Genomic DNA, 19,392 nt, shown 5'->3' with positions numbered 1-19,392 from the left:
AGGAGAAAAGAGAAAAGAAAAAGGCACTGATTTCTGACTCTCTTTAGCACAATAGAAGGTGACGACATTACAACCACAACTTTTTGTTTTTACATAACAATAAGCCTATCTAGTTTACAAAAACAGAATCAAAGCTTCATTTTTTCCTCTCATTGCAAGCTCAACTTCTAGAAGCAATTTCAAAATAGAGACAAGATTAAGTATATTCTCTTCTTTGGGTAAAGGATCAATGCTAATGTTGGTTCCTTTACCAGTTCTGTGACTGATTTAGTTATACATGTACTATCAGTTCAGTGCAGTTCAGAATGTCTGATCTCCAAATAGTTCTTCCCTAATATGGTGCCTTTGTGAGATAGCAAACTGCAACCTTTTACTAAACAGAATTACAGAACCTGATGTGCCTTTCATTTACAGAAGACCAGGTTACCAAAAGCAGCTCTACAAATGCAAAGGAGGACAGCTCTACAAATGCAAAGAAGGGCAGGTCTTTCATGTGCAAAGGGTGGCAGATTAAATATGTATATCCCTTTATTTTTTTAACATTTTGTGAAAGTTTAGTTTTTGGTAATCTAATGCCAAACTCACTCTCACTCACTCACTCACTCACTCACTCACTCACTCACTCACTCACACAACAACAACCCAACCTACCACAACAAAAGATAAAGACGGATGCAACATAACATTATTTAATTCATAATGAAATTTGAATTCATCCTCAAGTCAGTACAGGCTATTTTCACTATAAAACAAAATAAGAAAAATATCTAGTGAAATATTTTAATACATAAGTACAAACAGTGTATTTGTATTTATTTTAATATTCAGACAGTTTAAACAAACATTATATGGTATAAGCAAACAAACCAAACTAAAGGAACAGATGAGCATGGTTTGCAACAATAAAAGAAACCGTTTTTGCAGATAAATGTCCTTTGTGGATTTGTCATGCATATATATTGCAGCCAGTCTAGGAAAGCCACCTGTATTCCGTAGCATATGATAGTGGCAGTGCAAATGCAGAAATCTAAATTTAAAAAGGTACGATATTTATACAGCAGCTTCAATCATGCATAATCAATTTATTTGCAAACATGCTAATTATTTTTCCCCCTATCAGGTAAATGCATAGAGTCACACTGGCATGCAAACCTGTTTTGTAAATTTGCCTGCTCTTTTGTTTACCCAAGAGACCAAAACCAACAGAAAATTCCATAACCATTTTTAAAAATCCTAAAAGGTTACAGAACAAAAGCATCTTAGAAATATTATCTCAAGAGCTGGATACCTATCTCCCAACTTTTCCGCTATACAGTACTATATAATGAATATATAAATTTAGCATATGTATTGGCTTGCCAGTTTAATTGTATGCTTGTGAGAAGTTCCATTTAGTGCAATTAGATTGTTTACCATACATAATCGAAGACTAATCTTTTGCGGGCTTATATTTGAATATGTTGACATTTTTTGAGTTATTGTGATAGCTGCACTTTTGTGAACGCAGAGCTAGATATTCATTATACTGCACAGATCAGCAACCTTTTAAAGGCCAGGTAATTATACACAGTTGGGAGAATTGCATTTTTCCCTAGGTGTCTTTTTAAACGCTTTCTTAAGCCTATTTTAGACTTATGCTGGTGTTTGTATGTTTTCTGCCTCAGAATGGTGGGAAATCAGTTATACTAGATAGGGGAATTCAAGGTCCATATATTATCCACTCTTATATCATAGACTAAGCTGAATGCCTTAGGTAAAATATCTGATGGCTCTCCCCGCTCCCACCCATCCAGGTATTTCAGCATTGATCACACAACCAAAATCCATTTCTTATTACAATATTATTTGTGTTAATCATAATTTACTTAATAAGCCACCATTGGTTCCATCATTGTTTTCTAGACCCATGGCTTAACATCATGAGGGAACTCAGCTATCCACCAGTGTTCCAGATTTAGGAAATGCAGGTGAGATCATGTCTTATTACTTTTCCCTTCATCCTGGCTCTGTTACCTAAGATGGCCCCTCAGAGTAAGAAGCATCAAAACAATTGTAATTTTTTTTTACCTGAAACAAAATTACAGTATTCCACATTCTTTCAGTGCTTTTCAAATCTTTCATAAGGTTTAAATATTGAACCTACCCCAATGCTTTTCACTATCAGATGGGTATAAAGCCCGATCTGTTTTCAAAGTAAAGTTTCCAATGCAATAACATCTAGTTTAACTTGTAGCTTGTACTCTGGATATTTTGAATGCTAAGAGTCATTGGTTGAACTTGCATATTGTTGTAAGTCTATTTATTTATTTATTTATTTGATTTATATACCGCCCTTCTCCTGAAGGACTCAGGGCGGTGTACAGGGCAATAAAATAAGAATACATTAGTTAAATAATTTTAAAACCCAAATCCATCATATAGTTGTATATGTATATATATGTTGTATAGTTGTATATGTATATATATGTTGTATAGTTGTTTGGTTAGTTTGTACCTTATTGTGTTCTGTGATTTAATGCCACTGTGATTTATAAATCATGATATATAATTTAGTTGGACACAAGTGAACTCAAAACTAGTTCTGGTTTATTCAATTAATTAGGGGTAAATTAATAACAGCTGGTCTTTTGGGAGTCTGGGATATTTATATACCACAATGTATGAAAGCCAAAGTGGTATAATAGAAAATATATTATAAAGTTGTGAGATTAAAATTTAAATTCCACTTCAGTTATGAAATTCTCAGGCTAATCAGCCTAACTATGCCATGTATGATTTTCTACATTTCAGTTGGTCCCCCCCCTCGACAAGTTAAAGAATCCCAAATATACAGCCTTTACTGAGATGGAAGATACATTGCTTCCTGTTGCCTTGTTCTGCATTTTTTCAGCTATTTTCTTCAAGTGTAATAATCAGAATTGTACACAATATGCTGATATAGATTTGTAGAAAATTAGAATATTAGCATTTTATTTTTAAATAATGGAATTTGTCTTTTCTGCAAGTGCCACACACACTGAATCAACATCTCCGGTGTATGATTCCAGTATCTTTATCCTGATTACAGTCAGTTTAGACTCTATTGTGTAGTGGGTCCGATGCAAGAGAGACGCCAGCCGGTGTGTGAGTTCAGCTCTTTATTGGAAGGGGAAGTGAACTGAGGAATGAGGGCTACCTGGCCTCCTTATATACCTGGCCAGGTAAGCTAACAGCCAATGGGGTTGGCCCTAGGTTTCCCGCCGAAACTGTCCAGGCCAACGCCCCCTGATGGCTGTTGCTATGCAGATGCCTGCATACATAACAGACTCCATTGTGTGCACTTGAGCTGAGTTATAGTTGAGCATTCACATAGTTCAAAGGGATCCTTCAGATGTTCTTCATTGCCACTTTTGGCTTTTACCAAAAGTGGAGAAATTTTTGGATAGAACAATTTAGTAACATTATCCACAAACGTGGCTAACTCACTGGTTAGATCAACTTAATTTATAAGGTCCACTGCATCCAAAGTCAACTTGGTAGAGGCCTGTTAAATTAAGGTTCCACTATATTTCATGTGGCATTATATTGAAGAGAGATGTAATATTTTACCCAATCTCTTACAAAAAGTCTGGCAGCAAAAAAGAGTTCCATGGGAGATAAGGGGAAGGGCAGTTAAATCCTGGGGATTAGGTTTCTAGTTTCTTTTATTGGCTAAGTACTGATTGCCAGACAAGCACATCAGTTTAGATTTACAATATTTTCTGTTGAAAAGTTATCCAGGATGTACCAACTTCTTTTTTATATGTACCAGAACAAAACCAAGAAGATACCAAGACATGGGATTAAAGAATAGAAAATCTGATTTCAATCTATCAGCCAGCAATTTAGGGAAATGCAGAAAAGTCTGCAATCTTGACATTACCTCTTTAAACCATATCAGTTATGTAATGCACTAGAAGAAATAGGCTGACTCCAGCCAATGAGAATTGGCTGACTCCAACCTTAACTCATAGGATACTTACTTCATCTGCTTTATACATGTTCTCAAGATTTCAAGACGATAGCTTTACTTGACTGACAATTTGCTCTCTATGTTGTATAAACCATCTGTCCTCCAGATGGTTTTTGGACTTTTATAATGTGAAAATATTCTAAGAGTTGCAGACCAAAATAGGAGTGGTAGATATCAGGTTGCTATAATGCAAAAATGGGCAACATTTGATGATTAAGATTCAATACTTAGTTATTGGTAAGGCCATAGACTACGGTGGACTGATGATCATGCAAAGTTTGTGTGTGTGTGTGTGTGTGTGTGTGTGTAAAAGCTGAAATGTCTTCTATAAAAGCAGGGCCTGGATTTTCAGAGGGATTTTCTTGATGGTCTGGTGCATTTTGGTGAACTTATGCTAAAATATCCATTCTGTATCCCATATCTGAATTGCTTGAATAGAAATTCAATAGTGCTGTTGGACTCCAGAGACCAAAAGCAAGTAACCAACCAAAAATCCACCAGTTCAAGTATTTCATATGATTCTGAAGCCAAAGGTTATCCATCACAATAGTGGTGGATACAGAGCTTGGAGAAATTCAACAGGTAGACTTTCATAAGGCTAAACTATTTGAATGTTAATCTGTCATGCTGTAGTTAAAGGAACAAAGCCTCTGTCAGGAGAAAAGGTGACCTGTCTAAAGCAGAAATCAGAGTCCTTTGTTTTTAAAGGGTTCTTCTTACACTGACATTTAAAATGATGGCTTTGTTCCTTTATCTGGATTTTGCCATTAAGAACTATAATGGAAGATGTCCATTAAACTGGGTCTCTCATGTTAAACAGTGATAGGTGGCTTATGGACATTAAGGGTTCTCTTCTTAGGTTATGTGCAATTTTCCAGCCTGCCCATTCTATTTATCACTCCATAGCTAAATCTGCAAATACAAATGTAAATCTTCAAAGAACCTATATGCCATGTTTTCCAGAAAGTAAACCCTACCCCAAAAATAAGCCCTAGCTTGATTTTGGGGGATTTGCCTAATATAAGCCCTACCCTAAAAATAAGGCCTAGTTTTGAGGTGAGGCACACACTTAAGCTAAGGCAGAGATGGGGGTGTGGAGCTGCCCTACCTGCCCCACACCCAGTTACTTTGCAGCCAGGCCTCTCCTCGCTGTCTGGCCCACTTCTTCTGTAGCGTCTTCTGCAGCCAGGCCTGCATTTCTCAGTCACCGGCCTTTCTGCAAGTCTATTGCAGCTGAGAACAGAGTTATGGATTGAATCTATAGCTTGGTCCTCAGCTGCATAGGCCTTCCAGAAAGGCCTGACTGCAAAATGCAGGCCGGAATGCAGCTGCAAAATGAAGCTGCTCCTTCAGCCGTAGAAGAAGTGGACCGGCTGGGCAGGGCTGTTGGTGCTGGATATGAGTAAAAATCCTCTGAAAATAAGACCTAGTGCCTCTTTTGGAGACAAATACATAAATAAATAAGACCCGGTCTTATTTTTGGGGAAACACAATACATTCTATAATGACTGCTAATTGCACATCTAGAGAAGTACAGATATCAATACATTATTTGATAAAAAGTTCTATGCTCAAATAGACCACTAATGTAACCATTAGGCTGGCAGATCATGTGCAATAGTAACTAAGTTATGTAAAATACTTAAAATTTTATTGTATTTCTGTTGCTTGTTGCTAGAGTCAAATAGTTGTTCTAAAAATACATCAGATATTTGATGAACAATACAAAAACAGCCCTAGTTTACTAATTATCAGCACTGAATAAGTATGTTAAATTTCATGTTGTAGCACTTACCAAAAAATCTTAGTATTCTCTTAGCTTAATTTCATAGCTGAGAAGAGAATGTTAACTAATTTAGAAGTAAAAATACTTCCTTCATGAATGGAATGTAAATTTTTGGACTAGGAACCACAAAAGCCTGGTTTTAATTCACTGTCAACCACAAAAACTCATTGGGTGATTTTGGAACTAGTTGCTTTCTTTTACCCCAACCCATGATTGTTGTTGTGTGTAAAAATAGAAGGAGGTCCTATGTATGACACCTGGAATTCCTAAATGAAAAGTGGAATATAAATCAAATGGTAATTAATTTCTAACCTCTGATTTACAAACTGACAGAACTGACTTATACTAATCCTGAATATTTTTAAAAGGACATACTGTAGTTGGACAGATGCCAGGAAAATTTGGTGTGTGACAAGCATTACTGTATGCAAACAGTGCTTCTGGTAAAGATAAAAGGACTTCAGCATTAAAAGAGTTGAAAATTCACCTTCAGAAATCAGCCAGAGAGTAGCTTCTGCTCTAAATTGGTTCAGCCAGACAGAATGAAGAATTTGTACAAACATGCAAAGATATGTGAGAACAATATACATACACAGAATTAGGATTGTATCTTATCCTGATTCAATAATTGCAAATGGCATTGATTTCTAATTTGAGGCACTTCTGAATCTACATTCATCTCTCAGAAAGGCTACACAATCTTTCCAAGAGTAAAGAGCATAATAATCACCAACTTTTCCTTCATAGCTCAATTTTCTGGAGATTTTTAAAAAATGTTATCTTGCCTTTATTACTGTATATGTAAGTCAAGGCAGCAAACATACACAACATTCCTTCTTCCTCCTATTCCCCCCCCCAACAAGAACCCTGTGAGGGTTACAAGAGTTGGGTTGAGAGTGACTGGCCTAAAGTCACCCAGCCAGCTTTCATGGCTAAGATGGTACTAGAACTCACAGTCTTCTAGTTTCTAACCTGTTTTAAACACTAAACCAAACTAGCTCTCTAGATTGCTCAATTACATTGCTTAAGAACCTAAGATTACTAGAAATCAACCTGAAACGTTGCTATTCATAAAGAAGGTAGATGTGGGCAATATTCCCCATATAATAAAAAATTACATCTGTTAGCAGGTATGTCTATATGCAACCAGCACAGAACCAAATAATAATTCAGACATCCTGAACTTGTTGCCCTCCAGACATGCTTAGAACTAAATTTCTCTCAGAACTATTATTTTAGTGTCCTACCATATTCCATAAACAGTTTTGATTTCTACAACTATACTCCCCAAAGTGCCAATTCCAAAAATAACATCTTTCAATAAAACAAGATGCTATACGGACCAATAAGCTATCTTGCTCTCTCTGGACTTTTGTACTGAATTTCATTTTATAAAACAGGAAGGAAGGAAGAAAAGAAAGCTTCCACAAGAATATAGAGGTAGGGATTTCTTTTTTTAAAAAAAAGCCTACAATTATCCTATCCTGAATAATAGCCGTCTCCCACAGCTGCAGAAAATAGGCTTTAAAACAGGCCAAGCAGCAAATGGAATCAGCACACTTGCCTCTTCAAGCCTCCCCCGCCTCTATTTCCCATCAGATAACTCTGTCTCTCAGAGCTAAGGAAGATTGATCTGATTTTTCAGACTCTCATATGAACGTTGGCTATCACCAATGCCCTAGCATTACCCACAGTACAGGAATATTTCTCAAAAACAAAGAGCATTTTTGTCAGACTCCAGTGATTCGCAAGTGAAATCATTCTCGTATATTTATTATCTTCTTACTGAGTAGGCAGGATTTGACCATAGGCAAAAATTATATCTCCTTTTTATTGCAGATTCACTATCAGGTTTGCGTGCATCCATCCACCACCACCACAGCCACTGCCTATTCAGCTTCTCTTCTGCCAAAGAGGGCTTGGGGTCTGCCAAGAGAGTAACTTTCACAAGCAATAAATAAAACAAAGCTGCTATGAGATGTAAAAGCTAACTCCACCTACATTATGAATTCTTAGCTCACAACAGATCCCTCCTTTGCCTGCTTTCATTTCCCAAGTACCCGTGCTCTTTTCAAAGCCAACAGCTGCATTAGATAAGCCTTTGTTTTTACCCTTGGGGATGTAATTGAAACTAACCCTGGAGGAGGACCCCATCCCTCTGCTTAAGGTCTCCCACATCTTCAAAAGCTATCTCTGCTGAAATGGTATAAATTAGTATAAAAAGCACCAGGACAGTGTCTTTTTTTGCTCAGCAGGCACAGCTGGAACATGTGAAATAATAAAAGAGGAAAGTTCCTCTGTATGTCCACCACATGCTGTACCACATAACCACACTGCCTACCTCTTTGCAGTGGGGACTATGGGCAAAAACTCTGAGGGAGATTTAAATTTGAGGAACAAATTTGTAGTTTTCACTCAATACTTTTTGGTGATTTTCTGACCTGTAATTAGAGCCTGACTTCTGTGCAGCTTTCTTCTATGCCTCCTGAGCATTCACAGTCCTTCTCATATGCTCTTTTTAAAAACAGACTTAGTTTCTAATACTTAGCCTGACCCTCTCTGCTCAACTTGAGGTGATTACTCATTGTCCTGATACCCCCTAAGCCTGAGAATTAATTCCCTTCACTCATTTATACAATTACCTTGAAGGTATTTTTAGACAGAGAGTTGTCCCACGTGATTTTTCCTTAGATAAATTATAAACCTTGATCCCTTCAGCAATCTTCCCACATATCCTTCTGCTTTGCTCCCTGAATGGTCTCTTGACCACTTTTCTTTGGTTGTTTTAAATTCTATTAGATAGAGGTTCTCTCCTCTTAAGAAGTTCATCCAAATAATCTGACATGGATAATTTTAGTTCAAAGGGTTATATACAAAGCTATGTTCTATGCCTCTAAAATACAAAGGTGTAATGGGAAGATCTGCACTGCTATTTTCTCTTGGCTTCACTCTCTCTTGAAGGGTTGGGGGCAGTGGTGGGATTCAAATATGTGAACAGCTGGTTCTCTCTGTGGATGCCACTAATTTTTGCTTCCAGAGCAGCAAAACTTAGCTACTGGTTCTGCTGAAGTGGTGCAAACTGGCTGAATCCCACCACTGGTTGGGGGATTTGCTGCAGCCACTTCTCCCATTTATGTATATACTTCCAACCACCTTTTCTGATCTCCATGAATATCCCTTTATAGATTAATCTGATTAATGATTAATCGCCAGCTTATGGGTACATAGGCTAATCTCATGAGTTGTTTGACTTACTGAAAGTGATGTGCATCCTAAATCCAGATTAATTTCAAGATTCAGTTGTAATACAAATTGCTGATTTTTACTTTATGCTTAATTTCATAAAAACAATAATGCAGTAATTTCTGATTACCAGGAAGAAATAGAGACCTTCATATAAGTGACCTGCTTTGTACACTGCACTAAGCCAGTTTCTGCTACTATGATTTGTAAAGCATGGTCAGTAACTTTATGTGCTGTGTTACTTGAGCCAAATATAGTTTCGTTAGCCACTGAATGTCATGTGTGAACCCAACTAGTCTCCTAATGTATATAGAACTTTGTTCTTCATGAACTCTTTTTCCTTACTTACTAAGAGATAACACTGTCACAGTGTGATGAGGTCATTTTGAACTGGAGGTATACTTTGTTATGCAAGACTGGCAATTCTTACAGAAAATCCTAGACAGTGGAGGCTTTAATGCTCTTTACTATCTATAGTGATGTTATTTACAACAAGTATATACAACACAGTATCAGTGTCAGGTTGTCTTCAAGGTCTCCCTCCCAGAAAGTATTCCCCCTGTATCTCTTCTGCTTCCTTTCCCTATTTCTGGACTTGACAACAGAGAAGGAAGGAATGGGCTGGAAATTTACTGTGCTTAGCACAGTTTGACCTTCTCCTGGGTTTACTCAGCCTAACCTCTACTGCTTCTCAACTGGGGGGAGGGGGGGAGAACCTCTCTCAAGGTCTTCTGTCTAGTCCTTCCCTGGAGACCACCACTGGCAGCTGGTCCCCTCTGTCTTCTCTTGGGTCTTACGTAAAGCTGCTGCCTGCAGCTAGGTGGGTTCTTTGTCCCACTCTTGGACCTTGGATGGAGATCTTGTCTCTCTGTATCTTCTCTTCCCTTCTTCCATAGTAGTTCATACTTGTGAACTTTTCTTCTCCCTTCCCAATATGGAACCAATAACTGCTCTTCCCCTTTTACTTGTTTACTTATTGTTTTAAGGTAACTATCTTCTGCATTTGGGCAAAATTAGGGTTTAATTTGTTTTCAATATCTGAATTATTTGTGCATTCTGTTATTTATGTCACTGTTAACCGCCCTGAGTCCTTAGGGAGAAGGGCGGTATACAAATCAAATCAATAATAATAATAATAATAATAATAATAATAATAATAATAATAATAATAATAATAATAATAATAAATAATACTTCTCTCCATCCATTCTCTCCATCCATTGTGCTCATTTAGCACACAGACCTTTTTTCTCCTCTTCTCGTTTTTCTCTCCAATTTTTCATTAGACTTGCAGGATGTCCCCCTCCAAGGTTCTAGGCCCCAGCACCTATATGCCAAGCTGGACAATGGGACTGCTGTCTCAATACCTCCCCACAACATCTCTGGCTAGCAGCTTGTATGCTCATCAGCCTTTGGACAGCACAGCTACCCTTCAAGGTCAGAACTGAACTGCTTTTCCTCTTTTACTCACTCCAATAGCAGTCTTAAACCAAAACCAAACCATGTTAGCAAACTTTAGTGTGTAAACCTAAGATGTGTTACAGCATTACCAATATTTATTTATTTATTTATTTATTTATTTATTTATTTATTTATTTATTTATTTATTTATTCGGTTTATATACCGCCCTATTCCCAAAGGACTTTACAAGGCAAAATTTAAAAACAATCCAATATAAAATTAAAATAAATTAAGTCTAGCCACAAAAATTAAATCACAATTTTAAAACATTAAACCCCTCAGTCCAGACCAGATAGCTCAAAGAGCCAGGTTTTTAGGTCCCGGAGAAATGAACGAAGGTCGGGGGCAGTCCGGAGTTCCGTTGGCAGTTGATTCCATAGGGCATGCGCGCCCACAGAGAACGCCCTCCCCCTGGGGATCGCCCGTCGGCAATCCTTGACCGGCGGTACCCTGAGGAGGCCCTCCCTGTGGGAGCGCACAGGACGATGGGAAATTGACGCTGGCAGCAGGTGCTCCCTTAGATAATCTGGGCCCATGCCATTTAGGGCTTTATAGGTCATCACCAGCACCTTGAATCTCACCCGGAGGGCAACTGGAAGCCAATGCAGCTCGCGGAGAAGAGGTGTTACATGGGAGTATCGGGAATATATAAGGATGAAGAATACATAATTATCAAGGAAATCACATAAATCTCCCAAATCAAGAAGAAAAGGATAATTTCACTGGCATCTGATTTTTTTAGGGTTTATAAAACATTCTGCTTTTGATTTATGGCAAGTGTTTAAATGCTATGAAAATGGAAAAAGATAACCTAAAATACATGCTTAACAAGTCCTCGTATCTATCCTGGAAAAAGGATATGCAATGTCACAAGTACATCAGATTATATCTCTTCAGCCTATTCTCAGAAGCTTGTTTGTTCAATAATAGTTAGTCCTGGCAAGTAGGCGAAATGTTTTACTCTTTTTCTGCCATCATATTCTCTGTTGCAGAAATATATAGAATCAATGCCACATTATGGCTGCAGACAATATACCCAATACAGAAGCACCTTCTAAGATGAATGGAAGGGGGAGATCTAAATCTCCATTTACTGAGTAACAAGCCCATTTCTTTCCTTAAAAACTGAAGAAGCATTAGAAGAAAATCTCAATATGTAGACTTCAAAGATAATATTTTGAGGGAGGCAGGAGGGTCTCAGTAATTCTGAGAATATTAATGTCCTCTAAGAACTTAGTGAAAAGAAATCTAACGCTGTGTGCTTCAGCTACCACAAACTGATATTGTTGTTATGCCATGCAAAGTGCATCCTGTCAGAGTCCCTGCATAATTATGGTGAAGGTACAGCTATCATCAAGATGCATTTGTATATCAATTCCTTGGTGCTATATATTATAGAACTGGCATTGTGACATGTTTAATTCTAAAGCAGCTTTGAAAATGTTGAACACATTACTTTTTTCTCCCTGATTAGCCTATCTTCCTATTCATCTCAAAACAGGAAGGGTATGTTGGTAAACCATAGGGCTTGCATGAGGGTTGGCACTTCTTGCTATCAAAAGTACTGTACTATGTCCTTCAGTCTTCCACAGTCTGGTGCCCTCCTGATGTACTGGAAATTCTAGGCAAGACATGTGGAAGGCACCAGTTTGCAGAAAGGTGCAAGTGCATTGCAAATTGGGATAAATTATTTGCACATTCGGCTTCCTTGGTTTTGAAAGACTGCAGAGGAAATCTTGGAAGGAATCACCGCTCACTGTATCATTTCTTGTCCATATAATTCCTGCTTCCTATACTGTATCAACATAGCAGAGAGGAATGGTGCAAAGACAACTCTGCTTTCCAAAGACAACTATTTATTTCTTTCCATTTAGTGTATGGATCTTCCAGTTATCAGCACAGGATTACACTTTCCCACCTTGGATGCCTTGCTGCTGTCTCATTCTAATATCGCCTGCATGCCTATATAGAAATGGCCAGATAGTGCATCTTCTATTATCTTATGAAAATTTAAATTGCTTTCAGTATCTGCTTTTCCAGTGTGCACATTGGAATGCTTCCCTCTTTCAGCAGCTTTATTGCTAATGGGTTGACTTACTATTCACCTTTCTGAATTGTCAATGCAGCTAAGACAATCTGAGATTGTGGCGATATTAAGACCTGCCTTCATTCAGCTTCCCAAACAAAACTGATTACAGGAAATTCCCTTGAACATGCTGCCACTTAGCCCATGTCCCAATAACATGGGTAGTAGTAGCAGTAGTAACAATATATTTCTTTTATTGTGGCAAAGCATTTTATTGATGAAAATCCATTTAATCAATTACATGAGTAGAATAGGTTGCTTTTTCTGAAAAGCAAAAACCAATGTTACCCTTCTGATAATATACTGTATGTATAAAGGTAACGGATTCTAAAGATAGGCTGCAGGAATGGAGCGGTATATGAATATTAGCAAATAAATAAACAACTCTTATTTTTTTGCAACTCTGAGTACAGTACAGAGAATAATTAGTCCTTTAGAAGTTACTGAATTGAAACTCCCAATCTCCTATGGGGGCCTTTTGTCAGGGATTATGGGAATTGATGTTCAACAGTGTTTAGATGGCCAGAAGTTTCTACCCTTTTTGTAAAGAAAATGAGGATTATCATGAGGAGATGGTGCTAGATTTCTGGAGGAAAAGAAAGGAACCTGCCCCACTTTACATCATGGGGGGGGGGACTGTGTGGAAAGAGTTTCCTCTTTTAAATTCCTGGGAGTCTACCTCTGTGAAGATCTTACCTGGAAAGTCAATACAACCCAGGTGGCCAGAAAGGCCCAACAGAGACTCCACTTCCTCAGGGTCTTGCGGAAGAACAGGGTAGAACAATGGCTAATGACCCTTTTTTACCAGTCTACTATAGAGAGCGTCCTCTCATACTGTATTGTGGTTTGGTATGCTGGTCTGTCAGCCGCAGATAGGAAAGTATTACAGAGGGTGGTGAGCACAGCACAAGACATTGTGGGGTGTCCCCTGACACCACTGGATGACATCACCAGGGCTTGCTGCCTTGGAAGAGTGAGGAAAATTCTCATGGATGACTCACACCCTGGTCGGTATCTCTACTCTCCTACCATTGGGTAGGAGATATAGGAGTATAGCCAGCCATACCAACAGGCTGAAGAACAGCTTTTATCCATGGGCTGTTAGGCTCTTGAACGGGAAATAATTTTATAATTTTATGTATGACTGACTTGCGAGGCCAGTGTGTTGTGCAATTAGCTCACATGGTGTAACAAGATGGAGGGTTTGTTGTCACTGTGACTTGGGGTGGGGGTGGGGCACGAAGGAAGGCTCAGTCAATCTTAATGTATACATGGTTGTACTTTGACAATAAAGGTTAATTCATTCATCATTTACCTGATGATATTTCCTTATCATTGGGAGCCTTCCTCCCAATACTGCAGATTCAAAGACTGGAGAAAAAGGGTTTTGTTTTAGGACTTATGTTTATGAAGGACAGTTTTAATAAAGGGGTTTCCTGATCAGTTGTACAGTTTATTTATTATAGTACCACTCAAGAAAACAGAAGACATCTTGGGACTTCCGCTGGCGGCGCGGCGCCGAAGACAGCCTCCCCTGGCTGCCCGCGGCTCAGCTGTTTGTTTTTTCACCCGAAACAGCGCCGATCAGCTGTTCGGGCGAAATTGAAGCCCCCTCCTCGGGAGAAGAGGAGGGGGTGAGGCCCCAGGTAGGGGTAGAGTTCTCCAAGGCCGCCTGAGCTTCGAGCTTGGGCGGCTGAAGGATCGAACTCCCCCGAAGCCTGGGTTGCTCCCAGCTGGCCGTCGTCTCTGCTCCGAACTTCCTGGAGCAGAGCCAGGCGTCTGCGAACCATCCCTGCCTGAAGAAAGGACTATGATTTAAAGGAGCAGGCAGAGCGGTACAAGAGGAAAAGGTGAAGAGGACTATTTTACTGTACTCTCGAACTTGTTGGACTTTTTAAACTTTAATTGAAAGTGCGTCATAATTGAGGATTAAAAGATGGCGGCTAAACCTCCCTCTAAAACTCTTCGGAGTGGAGGATCCTCGCCGGTGCAACAATCATCACTACAGGCATTGCACCCTCCTGAAGTGCTGACATCGAAGGATTTGCGAGATGCCTTGGATAAACATGCCCAGGTACTTTTGGAATCAATTAATCAATCAATTGCTGATAAATTTGCACAGATGGAGGAGAAATTGGAGAAATTTGAGGAAAGAATGGAAGAGAGGATGGAACAGAAGTACAGCGTGATGAAGGTAGACATTTTGACTTCAGTGCATAAAGTGGCGGAATGTGTGGAAGATTTAGATGAAAAAGTGGATGATTTGGCTCAAAGGAATGCTATACTAGAAGTAAAAGCACGGGAGAATGAAATTGAAAGAGGCAAGTTGGAAAGGGAGTTAAGCCATGCCCAATATTACCAGATGCAGTTTGCTGTCAGAATTAGAGGCTTAAAAGAGAATGTTAAAGAAGATTTGAAGCAGCTGATCTCTGAGGCTCTCGAAGGGGTATTGAACCAGCCAGCATCTGAAATAAGAGCAGCTATGGATAAAGTGTTTTGGGTGAATTCATGGATTGCCAGACAGAGAAAGTTGCCTAGAGATGTGGTGGTTTATTTTGCAAAAAGAGAAATTAGAGATCAAGTTATACAAGCTGCCTATGATGCTAAGGTTGTGATTGCTGAACAAGAAGTCTTGGTTTTAAAGGAAATTCCTCCAAGGATTTTAAGGGGAAGAAAGGACTATACATTTCTTGTGCAAGAGCTCAAGCAAAGAGATATAAGGTTCAGATGGGAGATTCCAGAGGGGCTGATGGTGATGTATGAAGGTAAAAGGTATAGGCTGATTACTGTGAAACAAGCACGTGATTTCTACAATAATGTCTTAAAAGCAACCCCATTAACGCTCCTGGAAGCTGGAAAGGGATCTGGAGAAGAAGAACAACAAGAGGAGGAAACAGAGGAAAATGGTGCTGGAGGAGATCAAGCTACAATCTCTTTGGATGATCCTAGAGAGCAAAGAGTGACGCGTGCTGCTTTAAAACGAGCAAAGAAAATAAAAGAACAAGATCAGCAAAAGTCTTCAGATTCTTCACAACGCATTCATAGCCAAGCTGTGGGAGGAGCATGGCCTAAAGTAACCAGTCCTATCAAAGCTGTGGTCCAAGAGCTTTTCGGGGATATACATGGCAACTAAATTTTTAACCTGGAATGTTAATGGACTAAACTCACCGCAGAAGAGGAAGAAAGTTTTTCAATATTTAAAACAATTTAAGATAGATGTTATATGCCTGCAAGAAACGCATATTAGAGTTTTGGATCAAAAGTATTTATTGAACTCGAGGCTGGGTACGCAATTTGTTGCTTCTGCAGAGAATAAGAAAAATGGAGTGGTTGTTTATGTTAAAAGTGCCTTAACAGCGGACCTAATTGAAGCAGATAAGCATGGAAGATATGTTATGATCGAGCTGTTGTTTGAAGGTAAAAAGACGCTTTTAGTTGGATTATATGCTCCAAATCAACAACAAGCTGACTTTTTTAGTTTACTTCATACAAAGCTTACCCAGTTGGATTATAAATCCTTTATTTTTATGGGGGACTGGAATGGAGTTATGGATGTACAGTTGGATAAGGCTGGAGCCTTTAAACGCATTCCAAGTCACGCTAGACTGCCTAAATCTTTTTTTGAAATGAAGGATGACCTGGAATTGCGAGATATTTGGCGTGAGAGACATTTGCGGGAGAAGGATTATACATTTTATTCTGATAGACACCAATCTTTTTCGAGGATTGATTTTATTTTGTTGACTAATGATCTTCTTTTGAGAACTAAAAAGGTGAAAATCTGCGCAAGAATTATCTCTGATCACAGTCCAGTGTGGTTGGAGATTGATAAGGAAAGAGGAGATAGACGCTCATGGCGCGTAAATGAGAATTTGTTTAGAAATCAGAGAAATGTGGAAGAATGCAAACAGCGGATGAAGGATTTTTTTGAGATGAATATGAATAAGGGTACCTCTATGGATATGGTTTGGGATGCTAGCAAGGCCTATATGAGAGGGGTGTTGATATATATGAATAATAGACATAGACGTGCAGTGGAAACTAGAAGGAAAGAACTGGAGAATGAAATAAAGGAAAAAGAAAAGGCTTTGATTTTGAAGGAGGAGGTGAAGATCAAGGAGGCTATTAGACTGTTACGAGGACAATTTGATAAATTAATGGCTGATCAAGTGGCGACCAATCTGCGGTTTGCTAGGCATAATACTTTTTGCAATGCTAATAAGCCAGGCAGATGGTTGGCTTATAGACTGAGGAAAAAACAAAGGGCATCTAATATAGATAAGATTGAGTATAAAGGAAGGGTTGTGTATCAACAGAATCTTATTAAGGATGCCTTTGTGGATTTTTATTCGAAATTATATACTAAAGAGGACATTAATGCAAAAGATATTGATACGTATTTGGAGAAGGCTAGCATCCCGGTTCTTACGCAAGTACAAAAAGAGGGGATTAACCAACTGATTACAGAAGAAGAAATTTTTACAGCTATTAAGGAACTGAAGGTGGATAAAGCACCAGGCACTGATGGCTTGACTGCGGCCTATTATAAAAACTTACAATTAGAGATGATAAAACCGTTAAAGGAACTGTTCCAGACAATCCAGAGGGGGGGAAAGGTGCCCCCGTCTTGGAGAACAGCTTTTATCTCTTTGATTCCGAAGGAAGACCAGGATGCTACTTTAGTTAAAAATTACAGACCGATATCGCTTTTAAATACAGATTATAAGATATTTGCTAAGGTTTTGGCTAATAGACTGATGAGGGTTCTGCAACAGGTGATTCATGGGGACCAAACGGGGTTTATTAGTGGAAGACAAATGAAAACTAATGTGAGACATATAGTTGATGTGTTAGAGTTTTTGGAAAGGCACAACCAGATCTCTGCTGCGCTAATCTTTTTAGATGCTGAAAAGGCTTTTGATCAATTGAACTGGCAATTTTTGTTGAAAGTTTTAGACAAAATGGATTTTGGGGAAAATTTTTTACAACCGATTAGGGCATTATACCAAAAACAAACTGCCCGAATTATAGTTAACAATAGTTTGACAACAGTATGTAATATTGAGAAGGGCACAAGGCAAGGGTGTCCGCTATCGCCCTTGTTATTTATATTAACATTAGAGATATTATTGGTTAAGATTCGGAATTCGGAAAAAATTAAGGGGATACAAGTTGGAGATCAGCATTACAGATTGAGAGCATTTGCAGATGATCTGGTTGTTACAGTGACCCAGCCAGAGAACTCTGTTGTGGACCTGATGGAGATAATAACACAATATGGGAAGGTTTCTGGATTTAAAGTAAATATACAGAAAACTAAAATTTTGGCTAGAAATATGACAGTTTCGCAGAAGGCTCTCCTAGAAGGATTAACTGGATTTGAGATTGTTAAAAGGGTTAAATATTTGGGGGTGATTTTGTCGCCCTCTAATACAAAGCTATATAAAAATAATTATGAAAAGTTATGGGGGAAAATACAAAAAGAACTGGAGAGTTGGGAAAAATTGCAATTGTCTTTGTTGGGACGGATTGCAGCAGTGAAAATGAATGTCCTGCCCAAATTTTTATTCTTATTTCAAATGATACCGATTCTTAAGAAAGACTCTAACTTGGAGGAATGGCAGCGTGGTATCAATAAATTTGTGTGGGCAGGGAAAAAGCCACGAGTTAAACTTAAGATTATGCAGGATACTCGTGAGAGAGGTGGCCTTAAAATGCCTAATTTTAAATTATATTATGAAGCTGCTGCACTAGTAGGAATAAGTGATTGGATTAATTTGACACAATCGAGGTTATTAAATCTTGAGGGCCATGATCTGTTGTTTGGCTGGCATGCATATTTGTTGTATGATAAGAAGGTAGATACTGTGTTTAGGATGCATATTTTAAGACAGGCATTGCTGAGAGTTTGGAAGAAGTATAGACATAAGTTAAGCAGCAAGATACCATTGTGGGCAATCCCAAAACACGCAATAGAAAATATACATGCTGGTTTCAAACATGATGAGACTACTTACAAGGAAATTTTAAGTTTGGAAAGGAATATTTGGTGCTTGAAATCATATAGTTTCTTGCGAGAAGAGAAGGTTGTTCAGACTTGGTTTCAATATATTCAGTTACAGGCCAGGTGGAAAGAAGACCAAAAAAATGGATTTGCAACGACTGATGAAAATTTGATAAAGCAAATTAGAAATCAAGGACCAGCACATATTAAACGGATATATCTTGCATTGATAGAGATCGATTCAGAAACAGAGCTTGTTAAGGATTGTATGATAAAATGGGCCCAAAACATTCAGGAAGTTATTACAATGGACACGTGGGAAAAGATCTGGGTGAGGAATGTAAAATTCACTCAAGCTCAAAGTCTAAGAGAGAACTTTTACAAAATGTTTTATAGATGGCATCTAGATCCTAAAAAGCTTGCAAGTATGTATCCGAATTATCAGCCTAAATGTTGGAGGTGTGGTGATGAAGAGGCAACATATTTTCACATATGGTGGACATGTAAAAAGGTCAAGGCTTTTTGGATAAAAGTCTGGTGGAATATGCAGAAGATTTTTAAACGGAGGATAAAGTTTTGTCCGCAATTTTTTTTGTTGGGAATAATTGTTGACGCTACAGTTGTGGACTCTAAGTTGATGTTGAATTTAGTTACGGCAGCAAGACTTTTGATAGGTCAATATTGGAAGAAAGAGGAACTGCCGACTATACAAGAGTGGATTTTAAAGGTTTCCGACTTGGCAGAGATGGCGAAGATTTCGGCCTATTTGAAAGATTACTCGCAAGAACATTATATTATGGAATGGAGAAAATGGATTGAG

This window comes from Vipera ursinii (assembly GCF_947247035.1).
Source record: "Vipera ursinii genome assembly, chromosome: 3".
Lineage (NCBI taxonomy): Eukaryota > Metazoa > Chordata > Lepidosauria > Squamata > Viperidae > Vipera > Vipera ursinii.
This window is presented reverse-complemented; position numbering follows the sequence as displayed.